The following is a 25,696-nucleotide window of genomic DNA, read 5'->3' as shown; positions in this document are numbered from 1 at the left end:
TATAATTGCACTAAAGTGTGTGTGTGTGGCAAATATACAAGTAGGGTTTGTCTAATCTGATAATGTAAGAGTGATGAATAATCTGACAAGGTTTTGATTGGTTTGTCAGACAGTGAACAGACTAAAGTACACGGGTGATGTTACAGCCATTAGTAACCAGAAGTCACAAGGTCACTACTTTTAGATTTAAATCTATCTTAGAAAGGTCAAACTGCAACACAGATTAATCTTTTTTTCCATAAAATCAATTGTGTTAAAAAATAATCCGGTGACCAAAGCAGAACAATAGAGGAGCAAAATATTTATTGTGGAACTATATATGGATATGTTATCATGTAGAACTGTGTTTCGATGATTAAATTTCAATGTTTTGTGTGCAAATTGTAATCACCCTCTAAGAATTTAAAGTTTAATGAAATTTGGCCCTGTTCTTCTGATGATAATGATACACACAGCAGGCATTTTGTGCATAAAACGTGCACAGAATAAGATTACCTGTCATGCCAGGCTCATTTGGAATGCTATCAGACTCACGCTTTCCTGATTAAGAATGAACAGAGAATCCCGTTTCCATGGTGACCCTTCGTTGACTTGGTCACTCACTCTGTTGCAGGCCATCTGGAGAATCAGGAGGCCTCTGCAAATCTTCACAGTGACTCTAGGTGAGGTTCCTTTTTCCATGAGTTTTACGGTGGACTTTCTCGACATTTCCACAAGCTGAACATCCAGGCAGGCCATGTGCATGTTCCTGAGAAAGGAGGTGAAGGCTGGTTCATATCCACAAACTCCATTGCTCGGTAATGTTCAAGAGGACTTCCTCCCATCCCTTAGTAGACCAGAGTATTCTGCAGCTTAGTCGGTGGTGGAAGATCTCTGACCCTTCCATGGGTGGAGCTGCAAGCCTGTACCTATATCTGAACACTTCTGTCCATAGAGGCTAAGATTACCATCACCATAAACATACTGACCTCTGAATATTCCAGGCAAAAGCAGATGATACATTTTTCAGTTCCTCCTCCCTAGAAAATATGACTTTGCTTCATTATCCTCAAGCAGAGACATACATACTGATAGATTTGTAAGTATTGGGAATTTGGTGAGGTTAGGCAGGAGGTGGAGGTGGTGAATGACAGGGCTTACAAACTATAAGCACGTGGTGCTCAAAAGTCTCTCATCAGATCCTGGAGCACTTATTGAATTACAAGAGTTATTCAATATCTGAGTTCATTGTAGATCATAAGAAAACAAAGTCACATGGTCATTGTCATGTATCTCCCCAGTTCATGTGCCTCTAATTGTTAGATACTCCATGTTTCCTGCCACAGCTCAGCATAAAGATTGAACTTTGGAAGGGGTGTAGGTCAAGAGGGCTCTCATTCTCCTTTCCAGCTCATTACTCCTTCTAGGCTTCAGTGAACATAATGGAGTGCCCATATAATACCCGCAGAGGAAAATATCTTTGGTACCCTCAAGGTAGGCTTGAAGCATTGAATCTCTTCTGAGGGCAGAAGGCATCTTAGTTTGTTATTATATGCCACAGCATGCACAACATTAGCATAAGGAATGTCAAACCCTAAAAAGAAAGTGAGAGAAAAATGGAAAGGAGAGGAAACCTCAGCATCATCATCCATTATGAATGTCCTACCAGGACCAATGTGGATTTACTGGGCGTTACCTTGGGTACTCTATTCCTCAGGCTCACAGTCCATGCAGGGAGTTAGCAAATATGGCATCAACATCCACCTCTGGAATTCATTTAGTCAGGATCAATACCAAAGTTTGGGCTGATTCACATTCTATACTTCAACAGCAGCAGAACTCACTAACTGTCACATAATTCACAGCAAAACCTACATGTCTGCACAGAGGTGGCTGTGATAGCTGATGAGTCTCCTTGATCATATTTACAGAATGTAAGAAAGCTACAGGAAAGAAAGTTAAAAATAAAAAAAAATTTCTGCCTAAAGCACCTGGACATTCCTGATAGTTCTAAATTAATGAAAATTACCAGAGATACTTTTAGCAGCAGCTGAATTCATAAGGAATCTCTACTCAGAACAATTGGTCAGTCCAATTAAGTGGTTTTGTTAAGGATCATTACATAGAGATGTTGTGACTGAAGTCTTACGTACATTGTGGGAATGCTATTCACCCAATTGCTCATCTCAGGACTGGTGAAGTTTGCAAGACCTTACATTTGTTACGCTTACGTTAAATCACAGAAGGCTGAACCATTCCGTGACTTCTCATATGGTCAGCTGTTGGGATGCAGCTTTGAGCCTCAATGACTCTCTGAACTGAAGGATCAGCAAGGCATGCTACTTTGTGCCCATCTTTGAACTTGGCAAATTAGTGCTGAGGTACTCTTAGAACGATTGTACATTTTGGTACAAAAGACCAATTGTGCAATTGTGATCATACTGGACAAAGTGTGATTAATCCATTAATTCCATTTCTTTCTATTTAGTCCATAGCTGTGCAGGTTTATGGTTCTTCAAATGCTTAGGTAGGTAATTTTTCAATGTGCTGAGGCTTTTCTTTTTCTGACTATTTTTGTAGATAGTGAGTTTCAGACTCCAACCACTTACTAATTGAAGCATTTTATTTTAATTTAAATACATGTATGTTCACTAGTTACCCACAAATCTGCCAATATTTTTGCTTATGACTTTGCTGTCATCAATTTAGCCTGTTGAGACCTCAAGTTTATACAATTCCTATTTCCTCACAAAAGAAAATGGTCTTGCTAATTCTCTCTGCAATTCCTCAGTCTTGGCAGCCTCCTTGTCAATCTGCTCTGTGCCTGCTCTTTTCCTATTACACCCTGCTTGCACTGAAGTGACCAGAATTGTACAAAGAGCTCTAGCTATGAGCTATCTAATGTTTTACACATTTCTGCAAATATCCTCCCTGCTCTGATTTTATGCCTCAGCTGTTATGACTTCACAACTACATTCCTTTTAAGATTTGCTGCCTTCAAAGATTTGTAAATATGCCCTCCAAGATCCTTGTGTTCCTCTATACTTTTTGGTTTCATTCCATTTATTATACACTCTCTTTCCACTGTCGTAGTTTCCCTCCCAAAATGCATCATGAACTGAAATCTATTTGCTACCTTTGTGTTCACCTGATCAATCCATTGATGATTCTCTGCAACAACAAGCTTAATTTCTCGCAATTAAGCACACTGACAGTTTTAGAATCATTTTGTAAATGCTATTTATTGTTGTCCCATTAGTTAGGTGGAAATTATTTAATCATACCAGGAAAAGCAAAGGGCCCAGCATTATACTCTACTGCATACAGTCATTAAAATTCCTGCTGTGCTTTACCTGATTCAATTTTTAGTTCAACTTGCCACTTTGGGACTCTTTCTTTGGCTTTTGCTTTCCTGATTAATCTGCCAAGTGGGACTTTGTCAGATGCCTCACTAAAATCTATATGCACTACATCAACAATCTTGTTGCTGCCTCCAATTTAATTAAGTTGGTCAGACACAGTCTTCCCTTAACAAATCCATGTTGACTGTCTTTGATTAACTGGTGTGCCTCCAAATGCTGATTTATGCTGTCCCTCAGAATACTTTCCAGTAATCTGCCCTCTACCAATGTCAGACTGATTGGTCTGTAGTTGTTCACTTAATCCCTTTTATAAACAATTGCACCACTTATGCAACATTGCTATCCTCCAGAAATGCACCTGTAATCAATGAGAATCTGGAAAGTGATCATCAAACTCTGGACTATTTGCTATTTATTTTATTAACCAGGTACATACTTTGTCCAGACCTGGTGATTTCTCTACTGTTAAAAAGAATACCTCCAGTGTGCCCATTCATTATTTGTCATTTGTAATAATGTACATTTAATTTACTGCTTTTGGCCCATGTGCATCTTTCTTCCATGAATTCCAGTACAAAGAACTTTACAATCTTCCTTCCTCTGCACTGCTGCTAAGGTTTCTGAAAGGCCTACATTCTCCTTTGTAAGATTATTTCCCTTCATGGATTTAGAGAACTTCACATTTTTTTATTATTTCTTTTTCTCCATGTACCTCTTTTTCCTTTCCCTTAATTTCACTCGTTTGTCTGAGAGATTTTCAGGCTTTATATAGTATAAATTGCCAATCTTTGTTCTCAGCTGCTTTATGTTGCCCTGTAGATGCCACTAAAAACCGTCTTAATCTAGAATCAGGCAGTCTCCATTTTCTCTCAAAGGAGATATTCGCTCTGCACTAATACCATCTCATAACTGTTCCAGGTTCAGCCTTGTTTCATTGTAATTCAGTCTAATAAAGTAAGCCTGTGTAGAACTTAGATTCTGGATCATTGTTTTTCAGAATTCAGTTAGATTTTTGTTATTGGTAGTATGCCTGCACCCAATATTTCCTCTTGCTGCCTATATTTTCCACATTCCAATTTCATTTCCTGAAACAAAAATATATATTTACTCCCACCTTAACCCCCAAATCACCTAGTTAGGTGAACACTTTAAAAAATCTATTTGTTTAGCCATTAACTAGATCTTATGGAGATGGTGTTGACAGTGTAATTGAGATTCCTAACTTTTGGATTTAATTTTCTATTTTTCTCCCACTGTTATCATAATACCTATTTTAATACAATCTATACAAGAATAATCAACTGCAGAAGCAGCTTCCCACCTTTTAAACCATGTTTCTGTCACGGTCCAGTCCGTGGACTCCACATTCCAGTTCACGGTCCGGTCCATGGATTTTGCAGACTGGTTGTTTCTGTTTTTCCCTTGTTCTGTTGGGCGCCTTAATTGAGGCACCTGTTTCTCGTTTCAGGCTGGCAACATAAATAGCTCCGGGGTCCAGCTATTTCTTTGCTGGACTGTCCTATCAGAAACCCACACCAAGAAGCTCGGCATCTGAATCCCATACCAGGAAGCTTGTTACCAGAAACCAGTTATATGAAACACGTGACCTCAGCCAGTGCGAGAAGCTAGACCATTATCAGAGCTACCAAGTATCATGGACTCTAGGTTGCTTCTGTGCCTGTGGCTGCTTAGCAAATTCAGTCATTTTCGTGTCCAGCTGAGTTGCCGGCTGTCTGCCGCTGCTCTAAGTAAGGCACGAATTCTGACACTTTTGTGGCCAGCTGAGAATCACTGGCAGTTTGCATCAAGAAGAGTCCCGGCTCCGTGTCCAAGAAGAGTCCCGGTTGAGTTCCAACTCGGGGTCTGTGTCCAAGCTTTAAGTCAAGTTAAGTTGAGTCCGAGTCCGAGACTGAATTCCAAGTCAAGCCAAGCCCGAGTTGCAGGTCAAGCCAAGTCCGACTTCTAAGTCAAGAACCAAGTTAAGACCCAGGTTTCAAGTCGTGAGCCGAGTTCCCAGGTAAATCTGTGTCCTAGCCAAACCAAGTCTGAGTTATAAGTCAAGAGCCAAGCCTAGACCCAGGAACTGAGTCCCTGCCAAGACCCAAGTTCTGAGTCATGACCTGAGCTCCCAGTCAAGTCCTAGTCCTAAGTCCTAGCCCAGGTTGTATCCTATGTCTACATCCATGTTGTCATTTTGTCCTCGCTCCTTGGCTTCTCTAGTATTCTTAATAATCATCATCGTGTTTCTACAACTTCAGTGTCTGTGTCTTGCATTTGGGTCCACTCCCAATGCCCCCTTGTAACAGTTTCAGAAGTGGCCACAGTTCTACACTCACCTTCTAGGTGCTCTCACTTTACCTCTCTCTCCTAGATTCATTATATTAATCTGTAAACAATGAATCATTTTCCCTCAAAAAAGTCCCCTCAACCTTTGTTTCCTCCACGTCACAGGCTTATTTATTAAACACACAGGCAGTTTTCAACTCCCCTTTTGAATTTGCCAGTTAATTCTTTCAGCCAAGCTGAGCACCATGACTGAGAACCAAGTTTTAGTCATATACATAATGGAAATAATGGAGTCTACATATTAGTTGGGACCCCTCAGCATTTGTTAAAATTAAACTTTCAAATGTTGAATGGCAAGTGCAAAGTAAGTATCTACAACATTAACTGTTCAAGGTGTGAAGACATAGCTAATAAAGGAGCCCGTTGGTTCCACTTAAAGATTTCATTAGATTGATGGATCACTAGCATTGATTTCATAAACATGTCCAAATGAATATTGACCTTTAACTGGGAGAGAAGTTTCAGAGGTGTGCATATAAATATGCAAGCAAATTTATAAACTCAATTGCTTTAATTTTTCAAAGACTAGCAGCATTGATTTCCCTAGAGTACTACAGAGGATCCTGGCTCAAAGAATATAGGGCACCTCTTGAAAAGTTCTCAGTTGCAAACAATGGTTTAAAGTACTTTGCCACTGTTCAATTATTAGTTATTTTCGAGAAAAATCACAGCACCTTTGCAACAGTTTCACCTCCCTTGGAAGAACAATATCCATGTGTTTCTGGGATTTGCCAACATTTGTTCAGTAGTGTGACCCTTGTCTTGAAAGCTCCTTCCCCTGAATCCCTGCTATTCCCAAAGCTAGATTACTATTTTGAATACACATTACTTCCACTGAAATTAGAACTTGTATTCAGCAATTGTACTGAAGAACAGAGCAATTGGAAATCTGAACCAGGGCCCTCATGGAACACAAAATTCTGCCCTATTGACAGCCTACATTGCTTAAAAGCTTTTCAGCTTTTTAAGAGTATATACAGGGACACTTAGAACTATTTGAAGGAAATTCAAATAGTTACTTAAATCATTTTACATCACAAATCAGTAATTGAAAGCAAGAATACAACCAAATAAAGCAAAAAATATTGAACAAATCTTGTCAAAGCTTACCTTTTTATTGAAGGTTGCAAGTGGAATTAAAAAACATGTGACCATTTAGGGCAAGTTGAAAAGCCAGATACAATGATAATGGAGTTCCTTGGCTGAGAATGTTACGAAACTGGACCATGCTGTCTGCAGAGTTCAGTGATGGATCAAGGGGCCAGGCCAGCTGGCACCTGACTTCCAAACCTCTTCGTGTCCCCACACAGAAGTGCACAGGTGTAAAGTCATTAGCAGATTGATGTGTAAAAAATGAACCAGCAAGAGAAAGATCTGCGATGTTCTTACAGCTACTAGCAACCCAGGTTCAATTCTGTTACTCTCTGTAAGGAATCATATGTTCTCCCTGTGATTGTATAGGTTTCCTCCCATATTTCAAAAATGTATATTGTGTGTTAATTGGTCACATGGGTATATTTGGGGAGCTTAGGCTCATTGGCCCAGAAGGGTCTGTTATTATGCTGAATCTCTAAATAGATAGATAGATAAATAAATAAATAAATCTGCCCCCAGCCATTGAATGAAAAATAATATTTGTAACATGTCATCTTCACAGACATTCTTTATACAAACTTGTAAATCATGAAGTGCAGAGATATAGGGTCATGGAACACAACAGCACATAAACAGGCTATTTGGCCCATCTAGCTATTAATTTGCCTAGTCCCATTGACTTGCACCCAGACCATAGCCTCCCATGCCCCTCCCATCCATGTACCTATCCAAGTTTCTTCTATATTTTGAAAGCACCCCCACATCCACCACTTCCACTGGCAGCTCATTCCACATGCTCACCAAGCTCTGAGTGAAGATCCTTCTCACTTTCCCCTTAAATATTTCATAATTAACCCTTATCCCATGACCTCTAGTTGTAGTGTCTCCCAATCTCAGTGGGAAAAGCCTGCTTGCATTTACCCTATCTATAACCCCTCATAATTTTTATACCTCTAACAAATATTCTACATTCCTCAGAATTAAGCCCTAACCTATTTAAACTTTAAACACAGGAAATGCTGCAGATGCTAGAAATCCAAATCACAACACACAACATGCTGAAGGAACTCAGCAGGTCAGGCAGCATCCATGGAAATGAACAAACGGACAATGTTTTGGGCTGAGACCTTTCTTCAGGACTGGAAAGGACGGGTGAAGATGCCAGAATCAAAAGGTGGGGGAAGGGGAAAAAAAGGACAGCTAGTAGGTGATACATGAAGACAGATGGGTGGGAACGGTAAAGGGATGGAGATGAAGGAATCTGATAGGAGAGGAGAGTGGACCATAGGAGAAAAGGAAGGAGGATGGGCTCCAGGAGAGGAGCTAGGCAGGTGAGAAGAGGTAAGATACAGGAGTGGGGAATAGAAGAGGAGTAGAGGGGAAGGGATAATCCTTTTTACCAGGAAGAGAAATCGATATGCATACTATCAGGTTGGAGGCCACTTAGACATGTTACTCCTCCACCTTGAAGTTGGCCTCATCATGGCACAAGAAGTAGCCGGGGACTGACATGCTGGAATGGCAATGGGAATCGGAATTAAAAAGGGGCTCCACCAGTAAGTTCCACCTTTGGTGGATGGAGTGGAGGTGATGATTTATTCAAACTTTCCCTATAACTCAAGTCCTCAAGTCCCAGGAACATTTTTGTGAATTTTCTCTGCACTCCTTCAGTCTTTTATTTACATCTTTGCTATAGAGTGGTGACCAAAAATGGACACAGAACTCTAAATTTAGCCTCACCAAAGTCTTATACAATTTCAATTTAACATCCCAGCTCCTGTACTTAGTACATTGAATTAAGAAGGCTAATATGCCAAAAACTTACTTTATGATCCTATCTACTTGTGACACCACCTTCAATGAATTATCAATCTGTATCCCCAGATCCCGCTGTTCTACCACAGTCCTCAGTGTCCTAGTGCAACACCTCACACTTGTCTGCATTAAACTCCATTTGCCATTTTTCAGCCCATTTTTCCAGCTGGTCCAGATTCCCACTGCAAGCTTCAATAATCCTTGTCACTGCTACTACTCCTCCAGTCTCCAGTATCATCCACAAATCACTGATCCAGTTAACGACATTAGTATCCAGATCAATGATATAGATGAAAAACAACAGCAAACCCAGAACCGAACACTGTGGCACACAACTAGCCACAGGCCTCCAGTCAGAGAGGCAACCCTCTACTACCAATCATTGGCTTCACCCACAAAGCCAATGTCTAATCCAATTTACTACCTCATCTTGAAAGCCAAGTGACTGAACCTTCTTGACTAACCTCCCATGCAAGATCTTGTCAAAATCCTTGCTAAGTTCCAGGTAGCTTATATACAATGTCTTGCCTTCATCAACTATCCTGGTAACTTACTTGTAAAATTCTATAAGACTGTTTAGACAAGCCCACCATGCACAAAGCCATTTTGACTATTCTTAATAAGTCCTTGTTTATCTAAATACTTATATATTTGGTCCCTTAAAATATCTTCCAATAACTTTCCCACTATTGATGTCAGGTTCACTGGCCTATAATTTTCTAGCCTATCTTTAGAGCCTTTCTTGAAGTATGGAACAATATTAGCCACCCTCCAATTCTCCAGCACCTCACCCATAGCTAAGGACATTTTAAATATCTATGGTAGGACCACTGCAGTTTCTACTCCAGCCTCCCAGAGTTCCTGAGGTAATACCTAGTCAGGCCCTGGGATTAATCCATCCTAGTTTGCCTCAAGACAGCCGATACCTCCTCCTCTGTAATCTGTGTAGAGTCCATGAAGTTGCTGCTACATTGCCTCACATCTATATGTCTCTCGAGTAAATACAATATGCAAACAATCCATTTATGATCTCCCTATCTCTTTCAGACCAATGCATGTTTTACCACTCTTATCTTCCTTGCTATCCTTTTGCTCTTAATATATCTGTAGAAACTCTGAGGATCCTCCTTCACCTTGTCTGCTACAGCAACCTCATGCCTTCTTTAAGCCCTCCTCATTTCCTTCTCTTGCATTTCTTATACTACTAAAGCAACTCATTTGTTCATTCCAGCCTATACCTATTGTGCACCTCCTTTTCCTTAACCAGGGCCTCGATATCTCGCAAAAACTAAAGTTCTCCGAACTTGTTATCACTGCCTTTTTATTATGACAGGAAAATACAAAATCTGAACTCTCAAATTTTCACTTTTGAAGGCCTCCCACTTACCAAGTACACATTTCCCAGAAAACAACCTGTCCCAATTTACACTTGCTATATCCTCTCTGACACCATCAAAATTGGCCTTTCTCCAAATTTAGAATCTCAACCTGAGGACCAGACCTACCCCTTCCCATAATTACCTTGAAACTAATGACATTATGATGACTAGATGCAAAGTGTTGTGCTACATAATCTTCTGTCACTTGTCCTATCTCATACCCTAATAGGAGATCTAGTATCATACTCCCTCTAGTTGGAACTTTTATGTACTGATTCTGGAAGCTTTCCCAAACACATTTAACAAAGTATTCCCATCCAGCCCTTTTACAATATGGGAGTCCCAGTCAATATATGGAAAGAGTCTACAATCTCTCTACAAATTTCCTCCTCTAAATCCTATGGACTGTTGGGTGGTCAATAATGTAATCCCATTAACGTGGTAATATCTTTCTTATGCCTCAGTTCCACCTGGAAACCTCACTAGATGAGTTCTCCAGTCTGTCATGACTGAGCATTGCCATGACGTTTTCCCTGATTAGTAATGTTACCCTTCTCCCTTTAATTCATCCAGCTCTATCACCTCTAAAACAATGGAACCCCAGAATATTAAGTTTCCAGTCCTACACTTCCTGCAACTAATGGCTACAATGCCATACTTCCATGTGTTGATCCATACCCTAAGCTCATTCACCTTTCCTACAATACTTCTCGCATTGAAATAATGCAGCTCAGAACATTAGTCCCTAATTTATTCCTAAATCCTTTTTTGACTCTCTTGATTCTATTTTATCCTCTTGTATTTGGAAAAATAAACATTCTCATTTAAATAAAGTTCATCTTCAAAAATCTAAGAAGTCTGGAGGTTTAGCCTTACCTAATTTTAGGTTTTATTACTGGGCAGTTAATATACGATATCTTACATTTTGGCTATACTATATTAATCGCGTAGATTTTCCGGTATGGGTTTCTTTAGAACCTAACTCTGTTAATAAATGTTCTATTATTTCTCTTCTTGGATCCTCACTTCCTTTATCTGTAAGTAAACCAACTGATAATTTAATAGTTAAACATACTCTGAGGATCTGGATACAATTTAGAAAACACTTTGGTTTATTGTGGTTCTCCCTTTCAAGCCCCCATTTATTCTAACCTTTTTTTTAAACACTCGATGATTGATTTAGTTTTTAAGGAATAGGACAGATTGGGTATTAAATGTTTTTGGGATCTATTTGCTGGAGGAAAACTTCGTTCATTTGAGCAATTGTTGGTTAAATATAGCTTACCCAAAACTCACTTTTTTAGATATTTACAAATCAGAGACTTTTTAAGATCTCAATTACGTACATTTCCTATAAGCTCAGATAAGAACTGACTATACGTAATTTTTAGTATGACACCTTTTCATAATGGTTCAATATCTGAGATTTATGGTATGTTACTGGAGACGAGGAATGTTCCTTTAGACAAAATTAAGAATCTTTGTGAACACAATTTACAGATATCGATATCTGAGGAAACTTGAAATGAAATTTTTAAACTGGTTAATACTTCATCGCTATGTGCTCATCATTCCCTCATACAATTTAATGTGGTACATAGAGCTCATATGACTAAGGATAACCTATCTCATTTTTATTCAGATATATCTCCCTACTGTGACAGATGTAATAATGGAGATGCCTCATTAATTCATATGTTTTGGTCCTGTCCGAATCTTGAATAATATTGGAAGGAAGTTTTTCAAACTTTTTCCGTACTTTTTGAAGTCAATTGTAAGCCTAACCCTCTGACGGCCCTTTTTGGTATTGTTGCATGACAAGATATTAAGCTGAAGGCATCTGATTTACATATTTTGGCCTTTACCTCTATTATAGCTAGGAGGACTCTTTTGTTTAAATGGAAATATGTTCTTCCTCCTACTCATGCTCAATGGTTATGTGACATTATGTCATGTTTACATTTAGAGTAGATTCATTGTTCAATTTTTGATTCTCGTCAAGACTTTCAAACACTGTAGGGATCTTTTCTGAATTATTTTCAAAACCTTCAATTTGTTGTTTAAACTCAGATGTTGGCTATTCATAATTTTTATTACATAAGGTATTTACCTTCTTTTCTCCTTAATGAACAGCTTCGGTCTTGGTAGGGGTTAGATTTTTTTTCTTTTGTAATATATTAGTATAGTTTAATATAACTATTGATTAACTTATATGAATACAGGGTAATGTAATTGTTATTATGAACAGATATAATGTAACTGGTGTTTTTTTAATCTTTTCTGACCTTATATATACATTCTTGTACTCTGTATTCCTCTATGCAGAAACTAATAAAAATCTTGGAAAAGAAAGAACATTAGTCCCACCATGCTCAACCTTTTGATTCCTGACCTTTTATGTAGGCTTAACAACATCTTTCTCCACAATCACACTACTACCTGTTTTGTTGCCATCTCCCTGCATTTTTAGTTTATACCCCCACCCCCACCACCACCGTACAGCACAAGCAAACCTTCCCCCTCCAGTTCTGGTGCAAAACTCATCCTTTCTCTACAAGTCTCACATTCCCTGGAAGAGAGCCCCATCATCCAACCATTTGACCATCTCCTTCCAGCACATTTCCTTAGCCACATGCTAAACTCAACAATCTTCCTGTTTCTGGACTCATTAGCATGTGGCACAGGTAGCAATTCAGTGATTCCAGCCCTGGAGATACCTGTCCTTTAACACCTAACTCACTGAAATCACTTTGCTGGACTTTGTCACCCCTCCTACCTCTGGTATTGATACTGATGTGAACTATAGCCTCCTTCTGCTTATCATCACACTTAGGAATGCTGTGGACTTGATCTGAGATGTCCCTGACTTGCAGCTGGGGGCAACATACCATCTGGGAATCTCATTCTCATCCACAGAACCTCCTTCTGTTCCCCGAACTAATGAATCCACTATCACTGCAACTCACCTCTTCTCCCTGCATCCCTTCTGAGCCACAGAGCTAGTCTCAGTGACAGAGACCAGACTTCTGTGGATTTCCTCTGCTTGGCCATCCTCCCCAGCAGTATCCAAAGCAGTACACCTTGTTGTTGCAGAGAACGGCCACAGTGGTACTCTGCACTGGCTGCCTGTCCTCCTCTTTCCTCCTGACCAGTTACCTGTGTCCTGTACTTTGGGTGTAGCTACCTCCCTGTATGTCCTCTCCATCCACTCCTCATCCTTCCAAATCATCCAGAGATCATCCAGTTCCATCTCCAACTCCTTAACACAGACTTTTAGAAGCTGCAGCTGGATGCACTTCTTGCAGGTGTAGTCTTCAGGAATAACTGGGTCTCCCTGCCTTCCCTTATCATGCAAGAGGAGTATTCCACTATCCTACCTAACATTCTCACTGCCCCCAAATAAAGAAAACACAAATAGCAAAAAAAATCTACCTACCTCCTATGCGGCTCCTCATCAAAAGCTCAATTAGCCAAAGCCTGAACCCCTCCCCCATCACTCTAACACTGGCCCCCTCATACAATGACCGCGCTGATAAAACACCTACTCTTCAAAGATCTTAGAATAAGTTCTTCGGCCAGTAATGTCATGTAACATTTTGGACAGTATAAGACAAGTCTTAAGGCAAGGACCAATACAGCAGGATGATTTCAAGACACTCAGTGAAAATGATGCCAAGTGATGCCATATAAAATGCTCAGTAATGACATTTCCATTAGTGAAAAAGGGTCTAGTGCATTCCCAGTGTATAAGTTCTTCTCAGGATTCCTGCTGGGTACAGGTATTAATTTTGAGTGATGTTTCAGTGGCAAACTCTGCCATTTTCATCTGGGAAGATACCTGGCATGTCTAGACCAGTGGTATTTATATCCCCTTGTCCATCCCTCCTGATTAGTTAGTCCTCATCCAATCAGGTTCCTGCTGTCCCACCTTGTTTACAATCAAATTCCAGTTCTTACTTAGACTGAGACCTTCGCCTTTGTTAAAGTGATGCATAATCGGGGAACATATTAGTGAGTATATATAAAGAGAAATGCAGTGAAACTGTCATTTTTATAATCTATCTTGTCAAGTGACCTCTACCCTATGTAATCATAGTCAGTCAATTAAGTATTATCATGAAAAATATGATATATACTACTTCAGATTTTCATTCATCAAATGCAAGATGTTCTGAAAAAAAGTACTCATCTTCTTGCTTTATTTTCTGATATTCATAAAATTACTATTAAATTCTACGTTAATGTATTTCATGTGGTTTTCTTCAGTACAGTTCTGTGTTTAATTTGAAACTTGAATTTCAATTATTTTCTTATCTTTGGGGCTTCTACATACTAGAAGTGTATCAGCCAAGATTACTCACTTCTATTTATTTTATCACCACAGAAAAGATGTTTTCTTTGTTTAAGGTGTTGTCCATTGGAATCAATAAATGTTAAATGAGATAATGGGATAAATTAACTGCATTAGACATAATGGGCCTGTTTTATATCTTGCTTTGAATAGTATCCTATATGTTCAGAGGGGAAAACAATAGAATGCCAATGATTAATTTGAGTTCTTTAGCATCTGTAATAGTATTAACTCTTACACTGTCAGTAACCAAAGAAAATAATGGTCTTGTGTCAGTTATTTATTTAATCTTATTTAGCACAGCATGGTCCTAAAATAAACATTAATATTATTGTACTTAAGTTGCTCAGCTGCTAGGAATTGCTTCATTAGTCAAGGTCACGAAAGATTGAAGACCACAGCAGCAATTTAAGCCATTTTAGTTAATTAATTTGGTTACGTCCTTGTCTCTATTTAGAGTACCATGTTAATGTTTTAAGTGATCCCTTGGTCTTTGATATTCATTCCACGTTTACTATTTACATAAAGATTTATTGTCCTGTATTTCTTTCAGTGTCATTTTTTCCTTGTTCATTTTAGTTATTGTAAAGTGCCTTTTGCCTTTACTCTTGCCATACTGTTTATATGATACACTTTGGCAAGATCATCCTGGAAACTTCCTTTCAAAGCCAAAAAGTCATGTTTCTTCCAATAATTTCATACACATTGTTACTAATGCTACTGTTTCGGTGAGACAAATTTCTGTCATGTACAGGTATATAGCACTTCAAGCTTCTTCAAATAGGTCATTGAGAAGTGAGTACAGTTTTTATTTGGATGAAGTCGAATGTGCCCCACCTACTTAGATTGAGGTTTTAGTAATATCTAACAAGAGGCACATACACAAAACTAACATATTTTGGAATGGCTCTGACCTAAATACTTGCTGGAGAAGAGGGTAGAAATATTTATGTAAAATATATAACCATATAACAATTACAGCATGGAAATAGGCCATCTCGGCCCTTCTAATCCGTGCCGAATGCTTACTCTCACCTAGTCCCACCTACCTGCACTCAGCCCATAACCCTCCATTCCTTTCCTGTCCATATAGCTATCCAATTTTTTTTTTTATGACAAAATCGAACCTGCCTCTACCACTTCTACTGGAAGTTCGTTCCATACAGCTACCACTCTGAGTAAAGAAGTTTCCCCTTGTGTTACCCCTAAACTTTTGTCCCTTAACTCTCAACTCATGTCCTCTTGTTTGAATCTCCCCTACTCTCAATGGAAAAAGCCTATCAACTCTATCTATCCCCCCCATAATTTTAAATACCTTTATCAAGACCCCCTTCAACCTTCTATGCTCCAAAGAATAAAGACCTAACTTGTTCAACCATTCTCTGTAACTTAGGTGCTGAAACCCAGGTTACCTAGTAAATCTCCTCTGTACTCTCTCTATTTTGTTGACATCTTTCCTATAATTCGGTGACCAGAACTGTACACAATACTCCAAATTTGGCTTCACCAATGCCTTGTACAATTTTAACATTACATCCTAACTCCTATACTCAATGCTCTGATTTATAAAGGCCAGCATACCAAAAGCTTTCTTCACCACCCTATCCACATGAGATTCTACCTTCAGGAACTATGCACCATTATTCTTAGATCACTCTGTCCTACTGCATTCCTCAATGCCCTACCATTTACCATGTATGTCCTATTTTGATTAGTCCACACTTATCAGCATTAAACTCCATCTGCCATCTTTCAGCCCACTCTTCTAACTGGCCTAAATCTCTCTGCAAGCTTTGAAAACCTACTTCATTGTCCACAACACCACCTATTTTAGTATCATCTGCATAATTACTAATCTAATTTACCACCCCATCTTCCAGATCATTAATGTATATGACAAACAACATTGGTCCCAGTACAGATCCCTGTGGCACAGCACTCGTCACCGGCCTCCAACCTGACAAACAGTTATCCACCACTACTCTCTGGCATCTCCCATCCAACCACTGTTGAATCCATTTTACTACTTCAATATTAATACCTAACGATTGAACCTTCCTAACTAACCTTCCATGCAGAACCTTGTCAAAGGCCTTACTGAAGTCCATATAGACAACATCCACTGCTTTACCTTCGTCAACTTTCCTAGTAACCTCTTCAAAAAATTCAATAAGATTTGTCAAACATGACCTTCCACACACAAATCCATGTTGACTGCTCCTAATCAGACCCTGTCTATCTGGGTAATTATATATACCATCTCTAGGAATACTTTCCATTAATTTACCCACCACTGACGCCAAACTTACAGGCCGATAAATGCTAGGTTTACTCTTAGAACCCTTTTTAAACAATGGAACCACATGAGCAATATGCCAATCCTCCGGCACCATTCCTGTTTCTAATGACATTTAAAATATTTCGGTCAGAGCCCCTGCTATTTCTACACTAACTTCTCTCAAGGTCCTAGGGAATATTCTGTCAGGACCTGGAGACTTATCCACTTTTATATTCTTTAACAGCGCCAGTACTTCCTCTTCTTTAATCATCATAGTTTCCATAACTACCCTACTTGTTTCCCTTACCTTACACAATTCAATATCCTTCTTAGTGAATACTGAAGAAAAGAAATTGTTCAAAATCTTCCCCATCTCTTTTGGCTCCACGCATAGCTGTCCACTCTGATTCTCTAAGGGACCAATTTTATCCCTCACTATCCTTTTGCTACTAATATAACTGTAGAAATCCCTTGGATTTATTTTCACCTTACTTGCCAAAGCAAATTCATATCTTCTTTTAGCTTTTCTAATTTATTTCTTGATTCTTTTCACATTCTTTATATTCCTTGAGCACCTCATTTACTCCATGTTGCCTATATTTATTGTAGATCTCTCTCTTTTTCCAAACCAAGTTTCCAATATCACTTGAAAACCATGGCTCTCTCAAATTTTTAACCTTTGCTTTCAACCTAACAGGAACATAAAGATTCTGTACCCTCAAAATTGCACCTTTAAATGACCTCCATTTCTCTATTACATCCTTCCCATAAAACAAATTGTCCCAATCCACTCCTTCTAAATCCTTTCACATCTCCTCAAATTTAGCCTTTCTCCAATCAAAAATCTCAACTTTGGGTCCAGTCCTATCCTTCTCCATAATTATATTGAAACTAATGGCATTGTGATGACTGGATCCGAAGTGCTCTCCAACACATACCTCCATCACCTGACCTATTTCATTCATTAACAGGCGATCCAACACTGCCCCTTCTCTAGTTGGTACCTCTATGTATTGCTGCAAAAAACTATCCTGCACACATTTTACAAACTCCAAACCATCCAGCCCTTTTACAGAATGGGCTTCCCAGTCTGTGTGTGGAAAATTAAAATCTCCCACAGTCACAACCTTGTGCTTATTACAAGTATCTGCTATCACTTTACAAATTTGCTCCTCCAATTTTTGCTCTCCATTAGGTGTTCTATAATACACCACTATAAGTGTTACTATACCTTTCCCATTCCTCAATTCCATACCAATAGTCTCCCTAGACAAGCCCTCTAATCTATCCTGCCAAAGCACCTCTGTAATATTTTCTCAGAAAAGCAATGCAACACCTCCCCTTCTTGCCCCTCCAATTCTATCACACCTGAAGCAACAAAATCCAGGAATATTTACTGTAAATTCCGGTGTATAAGCCGAGAATTTGGCTCCGAATTTTGGTCCTAAAATTAGGGGGTCGGCTTATACAGAGGGAGCCAACTTTGGAAAAACGAATACACTGAAGACGGGTCGTATTTATTGGCTGTTATTGAGTCAAATGTGTTCCACTGGGGATGCATGAATTCTTTGAATGATTGTTTAAACTCACGTCTAGTGGCTGGAGCACGGACGTCAAATTATTGAGGATGGCTGCAATGTCCGTATTTTCAGCTTTCAGTGCTGTGTTTGTCTCATCTGACAAGTGCGCTTTGAACACGTCCCAGACAATTAGCGTCTTTTCCTTCCTGAAACCTTTGGGACGTCGATGCCACACATCTTTAACCCACTTCAAGCAACCCGCTTCGTCCATCCAGCCGCGTTCTTGAACATAAACACCCCGCGGGAATTTTCTGAGCAATCTTTGTTTTTTGTCTCAACACAAGATCGCGTCTATACATAAATCGGGTGCACCAACTTCGCGTAGCTTTGAAATTTTCACTGACCTCACTGTGTTTTCCCTCCCATTTTAACGCTTGAACTCGAATAATTTCTCTGGTAACAATGTATCCAGACGATCACTGGTGATTTGCCCACTCTAAAACTTTTTCTTCCAGTTCTGGCCACTGGCATGTTTTACTGCAGTTTGTACATTTCATCTATGGCATTTCCCTCAGCGTGTCCTCTGCCTTTCTCCAATCTCTCACTTGTTTCTCATTTACACTAAACTTCTTCGTTGCTGCAGAATTATTCGTTCCTTTAGCAAAATCAACAACCTTCAGCTTGAAGCCAGCATCATATCGCATTTGTTTTAATCTTTTGTACCTGGTGGTCGCAAACTCAATACTGAGTACCCATACTGATTCCGCTACCCCGTGTTATGTTTTAACAAGATTACGATGAGCGCTAAATGGTTTCACAGGGATTACATTTCAGAGGATTCTTTTCCTTTAGAAACCTAATCCAAAATTTCCCTCCCTGATTTATTTTTTTAAGAATTCGCTTATAACGCTCTACAATGTGTAAGCCTGTTTTCTCAGCAGGTACTGATTCACAAAATTTCCAGGGTCCGGATCCGGCAAAGCTGAGTACCGGCATGTGAGATCTTGTGATCTTTTCTGGTTAAATCAAAAACCTCTACAAAAGGGGTCGACTTATACAAAGGTAACATGAAAAAGTCACTTTTTTAGTCTTGAAAATAGGGGATCGACTTATACTCCGGGTCGGTTTGTACACCGGAATTTACAGTAGTTGCCAATCACACCCCTCCTGCAACCATGTTTCTCTAATAGCTACAAATCATATTTCCAGGTATCAATCCATGCTCAAAGCTCATCCACCTTTCTTACAATGCTCCTAGCATTAAAATAGATGCATTTAAGAAACTCTCCACCTCTTCCTCTGTTAGTCCCTAATATAGTTTATGCTACTTCAAAATATTCTAACAGGATCATTCTACATTGATCAGAGAAGACTATTTAAAATAAGGTAGAGTAGTCTGAAGGTACATACAGAAGTGCAGGAAGTATCATTGACTATAATTCTATTATCAATATTTCAGTGTTTTAAAGAACCATTGAATGGTAGGGTGGAGATACATTTCTACCAAAGGAGGTGTAAAGCACTCTCTCCCTCATCTAGTCTGCAGGTCACCCTTCGGGAAAGTGCAGCACCTGCTTAACCCCCCGATCTGGGTCATGTGGAGCCATCAGAGCAGATGGTGGATGGTTATATGAGCAGATGGTGCATACTAAAGTCCTGGTTGTGCGAAAACCGATATCAGGCAGATAATCTCTGAAGAGTATTGATAATGGCTGGGATCACCCATCTTGTAAAGACACTGCACAGAAGAAAGCAATGGCAAACCACTTCTGTAGAAAAATTTGCCAAGAACAATCATGGACTTGGAAAGATCATGATCGCCTATGTCATACAATATGAATATAAGAATCATGTGATTTATGAAGCTGAACCTTGTTGCATAAGTATGTTTATGAAAAAACAGGGAAAATAAGAATAATTTCCATACCTGCACATCAAGAAATGCTAAAAAATTATCCTGATCATTATAAAGACAAGCATGGTAACCTGTACCTAATAAAATGGCCAGTGAGTGTAGTCAAAGCTAATGTAAAGCAAAAGAGAGGGCATACAACAGCACAAAAATTAGTGGTAAAACAAAGGATTGGGAAGCTTTTAAAAACCTACAGAGACTAACTAAAAGAAGCATTAGGAGGGAAGAGATGAAATGCAAAAGCAAGCTAGGAAATAATATCAAGTGGATAGTAAATGCTTTTTCAAGTATGTAAAAAATATAAGAGAGATGAAAATGGATCTGGACCACTAGAAAATGAGGCTGAAGAAATAATAAAAGGGGACAAGATGAACTGAGTCAGTATTTTGCATCAGTCTTCATTCTGGAAGACGTTAGCAGTGTGCCAGGTGTAAAAGTGTATGAGGGGAGAGATGTGAGTGCAGTTGCTATTACTAGGGAGTGCAGTTACTATCACAAGGGGAAGGTGCTCAAAGAGCTGAAAGACCTAAAGGTACATAAGTCACAAGAACCAGATGAACTGCACCATAGGGTTCCGAAAGAGGAAGTGGTAGAGATTACGGATACATTAGTAATGATCTTTCAAAAATCATTGGACTCAAGCATGCTGCCAGAGGACTGGAAAATTCCACATGCCACTCCACTCTTTAGGAGGGAGGAAGGCAGCAGAAAGTAAATTATAGACCAATTAGCCTGACCTCAGTGGTTGCAAAGATATTGGAGTCAAATGTTAAGGATGAGGTGATGGAGTACTTGGTGATTCCGGACAAGATAAGATAAAGTCAGCATGGTTTTCTTGAGGGGAAATCTTGCCTGATGAACCTATTGGAACTCTGAGGTGATTACAAGTAGGATAGATAAAAGGGATGTATTGGAAGTTGTATATTTGGGCCTTCAGAAGGCCTTTGACAAGGTGCCACAAATGAGGCTGCTTACCAAGTTAACAGCCCATGGTATTACAGAAAAGTTACAAGTATGGGCAGAGCATTGGCTGATTTGTAGGAGGCAGTGACTGGGAACAAAAGAATCCTTTTCTGGTTCACTGCCAGTGAGTAGTGGTGTTTCACAGGGGTCAGTGTTGTAACCAGTTCTTTTTATGATGTACATCAATGATTTAAATGATGGAAAAGATGACTTTGTTGCCAAGTTTGTAGATAATATGAAGATTGGTGGAAGGGCAGGTAATGTTGAGGATACAGGTAGGCTGCAGAAGGACTTAGACAGATTAGGAGAATAGGCAAGAAAGTGGCAAATAGAATGTTACCAAATGGGTCTTCATGCACTTTGGTAGTAGAAATATATGTGCAGACTATTTTCTAAGTGGGGAGAAAATCCAAAAATCTATGATTCAAAGGGACTTAGGAGTCCTTCTGCAGAACTCCCTGAAGGTTAACTTGCAGTTAGAGTCGGTGGTGAGGAAGACAAATGCATTCATTTTAGAGCTCTAGAATGCAAGAGCAGGGATGTGATGTGATGCTGAGGCTTTATAAGACACTGGTGAGCCCTCACCTTGCGAATTGTGAACAGTTCTGGACTCCTCATCTAAGAAAGATGTGCTTCATGGCATTGGAGAAAATTTAGCGGAGTTTCATAAGGCTGATTCTAGGCATGAAAAGGTTATCATACAAGGATAGCTCTGGGTGTGTACTCACTGGAATTTAGAAGGGGGGAAGATCTCATTGAAACCTTTCTAATGTTAAAAGGCCTAGACTGAGTAGATGTGGAAAAGATGTTTCCTAAGTTGGGGGAGTCTCGGACAAGAGGGCACAGCCTCAAGCTAGAGGGGTGTCTATTTAAAACGGAGATGTGGAGAAATTTCGTTAGCCAGAGGGTGGTGAATTTGTGGAATTTTAGTACCACAGACAGCTGTGGAGGCCAGGTCGTTGGGTGTATATATAAGGCAGTGCTTGATATGTTCTTGATAGGACACAGCATCAAAACTTATGGGGAAAAGCCAGGGAGTGGGGCTGAGGAGGAAAAATAGAAGAATCAGCCAATGGCAGAGCAAACTTGATTGTCCAAATGACCGAGCTCCACTCCTATGTCTTATGGTCTTATGTTTGTGGTCTTCTGATGCTGTGGCTTATTCATTTCAAGGTTCGATGTGTTGCACATTCAGAGATGCTCTTCTGCATATTACTGCTGTAAAGAGTCGTTATTTGAGTTACTGTTACCTTTCTGCCTGGTTGAGCCAGTCTGGCCATTCTCCTCTGACCTTTACACGAACAAATCATTTTTTCCTCACAGAACTGCTCACTGGATGTTTTAGCTTTGTTTTTCACTCCATTCTCTGAAAACACTAGAGACTGCTGTGCCTAAAAATCCTAGGAGATCAGCAGAGTCTCTGCTACTCAAACCAGCCTGTCCAGCACCAGCAATCCTTCCATGGTTAAAGTCACATAGATCATATTTCATCCCCATTCTGATATTTGACCTGAACTACAACTGTACACCTAGACAATGTCTGCATGCTTTTATGCATTGAGTTGCTGCCACATGGGCTGTTTAGATGTTTACATTAATGAACAGGAGTCCCGGTGTACCAAATAGTGGCCACTGAGCATATGTTCTAATGAAGAACTAAATGACTGCTACAGAAGGTAAAATCCTACTTTCTCTAGGAAAATCCTACAAAAGGTAGTGGATTCGGCCCAGGGCATCATGCATAAAACCCTCCCAAACATTAAGCACATCTGTATGAAATGTTACCATAGAAAACAGCATCCATTATCAAAGATCCTCACCACCTAGGCCGTGCTCTTTTCTCATGGCTGCCATCAGGTAGAAGGTACAGGTACCTCAGGACTCGCACCACCAAATTCAAGAACAATTACTACCCCTCAACCATCAGGCTCTTGAACAAAAGGAGAGAACTACACTCATTTGAGGACACATTTACCTTGTTATTTATTGATATTTAATTATTATTTGCATTTGCACAGTTCCTGATGTTTGCCGCTTACATATCCTGTTTACAGTTACTGTTCCGTAAATTTGCTAAGTATGCTTACAGAAAATCAAAACTCAGGGTTGTATGTGGTGGCATGTATGTACTCTGATAAAAAAAAAATTACTTTGAACTTTGAACTGTGAACTGTTTGTGATCAGGTGCGATGTTCTAGGCATCACTAAGTCATGGCTGAAAGATTGGAAGCTTAACATCCAGGGATACACATTATATCAAAAGGAAAAGCAGGTATGAAGAGGGGGTGTTGTGATTCTGTTGGTAAAAAATGAATTCAGAAATTCAAATTCTTAGAAAGGTGACATAATATAGGAAGTTGCAGAATTGAAGTGGGTGGAGTTAATGAACTGCAGGGGCAAAAAGACCCTGATGCAAGTTATATACAGGCCTCTGAACAGCAGCCAGAACGTGGACTACAAATTACAACAGAAGATAGAAAATACATGCAAAATGGCAATGTTACAATAGTCATGAGGGATTTCAACTACATAGATCGGGAATATCAGGGTGGTGCTGATTTTGAATCCTAAGAGAAATTTTCTAGAATGTCTATGAGATGGCTTTTTCGATAAGTTTGTGGCTGAGCCCACTCAGGGATCAGTTATTCTCAATTGGATGTTGTGTAATGAATCAGATTTGATTAGAAAGCTTAAGGTAAAGGAACCATTAGGAAACAGTCATCCAATATGCTAGAATTCATATCAGTTTTACAGTGGAGTAAAGGGAATTACAGAGGCATGAAAGCATAGCTGGCCAAAGCTGATTGGAAGAGGACACTAGCAGGGATGACAGAAAAATAGCAATGACAGAAGTTTCAGGGAGCAATTCAGAAGTTGCAAGATAGATACATCCCAAAGAAGAAGCAGTAATTTAAAGGCAGGATGACAAGGGAAGTCAAAACCAACATAAAAGTAAAACAAAGGGCATATAATAGGACAAAAAGTGGGAAGTTAAGATAACAAAACTATTTATCCCAAAGGAAATCATTGCTGTAAGCTTGTTCGGTCAAAAATATGTACTTTAAAATACAAAATGTAAGCATTGAGGTATGAAACAATACAAAATATGCATTGAAAGGTAATAGTGAAAAATACAGATGTGCAATGAAACCATATATCTTATGTGCTTAAGGAGAGGGAGTTGTAGAGTCTTATAACCACAAGGAGAAAGAATGATCAGTGGTGTCTGTTACTAAAGGTGCTCCTCAGTTTGTCCATATGTCATGGAGAGGGTGGCAGAGATTGTTGATAATGCTCTGAAGCTTCTGCAACATCCCCCTCTCAGGCAGTCAACAGGGAATCCAGCTCCACCCCCAGAACAGAACCAGCCTTCCTGATGAGCTTATCGACCTTCTTGGTGTCAGCTGCTCTCACACTGCTGCCCCAGCAGACTACAGCGTGGAATAGAATGCTGGCCACAACTGAGTCATAGAACATCCGTAGCATAGTACTGCAGAGTTGAATGAATGGAGCTTCCTTAAGTACAGTTAGCTCTGTTCCTTCTTGTATAGAGCCTCTGTTTTTAATCCAATCCAATTTACTGTCCAGGTGATAGTTGTAGTCCTGGACAACTTCTACATCTGTTCACATGATGGAAATGGGAATGCAGGGTATTTTCACCTTCCTGAAGTCCACCACCAACTCCTAGAGGACTGGAAAGCTTTTAAAAACCAACAGAAGGCAACTGAAAAGGCCATAAGGAGTAAAAAGATGAAATACAAAGAGAAGCTAGCCAATAATGTTAAAGAGGATACCAAAAGGTTTTTCAGATATATGAAGAGCAAAAAAGAGGAGAGAATAGATATCAGATCACTGGAAAATTATGCTGGAGAGGCAGTAATAGGGGATAAGTAAATGGAGGAGAGTGTTAGGGGGCAGAGGTGAGTGTAGTAACCATTACGAGGGAGAAGGTGCTTGGGAACCTGAAAGGTCTGAAGGTAGATAAGTCATCTGCACCAGATGGACTACACCCCAGTGTTCTGAAAGAGGAGGCTGAAGAAATTATGGAAACATTAGTAATGATCTTTTAAGAATCACTAGATTCTGACATGGTTCCAGAGGACTAGAAAATTGTAAAGTCACTGCATTATTCAAGAAGGGAGGGAAGCAAAAGGAAAATATAGGCCATTTACCCTGACTTCAGTAGTTGGGAAGATGTTGAATTGTTAAAGATGAGATTTTGTGGTACTTGGAGACATGATAAAATGAGCAGAAGTCAGCACGGCTTCCTCAAGGGAAAATCTTGCCTGATAAAACTGTTGGCATTCTTTGAGGAAACAACAAACAGGATAGACAAAGGAGAATTGGTGGATGTTGACTACTTGGATTTTCAAAAGGTCTTTGACAATGTGCCACACATGAGGCTGCTTACCAAGAGAAGAGCCCATGAAGGATTCTAGCATGGATAGAGCATTCACTGATTTGTCATAAGGTGGGCGTTGAGAGCGGTCCAAAAGCAAGACACAGACACTGAAGTACTAAGGAAAGTGGGACCTGGTGTGACAGAAAGCAAGAGAAGTGGGGGTAGAAACAACGCTGGACAAGACACAGGCCCTGGCCGAGACTAGGATACAGGGCCTTTGCTATGACTAGACTAGGAAATTGGGACCTGGATGAGGAACTAAGAACTGGGAACGAAGAACTAGGAACTAGGAAC

The sequence above is a fragment of the Hemitrygon akajei genome, chromosome 5 (assembly GCF_048418815.1).
Source record: "Hemitrygon akajei chromosome 5, sHemAka1.3, whole genome shotgun sequence".
Lineage (NCBI taxonomy): Eukaryota > Metazoa > Chordata > Chondrichthyes > Myliobatiformes > Dasyatidae > Hemitrygon > Hemitrygon akajei.
The sequence above is the reverse complement of the archived record's forward strand: the minus strand, read 5'-3'. Positions refer to the sequence as shown.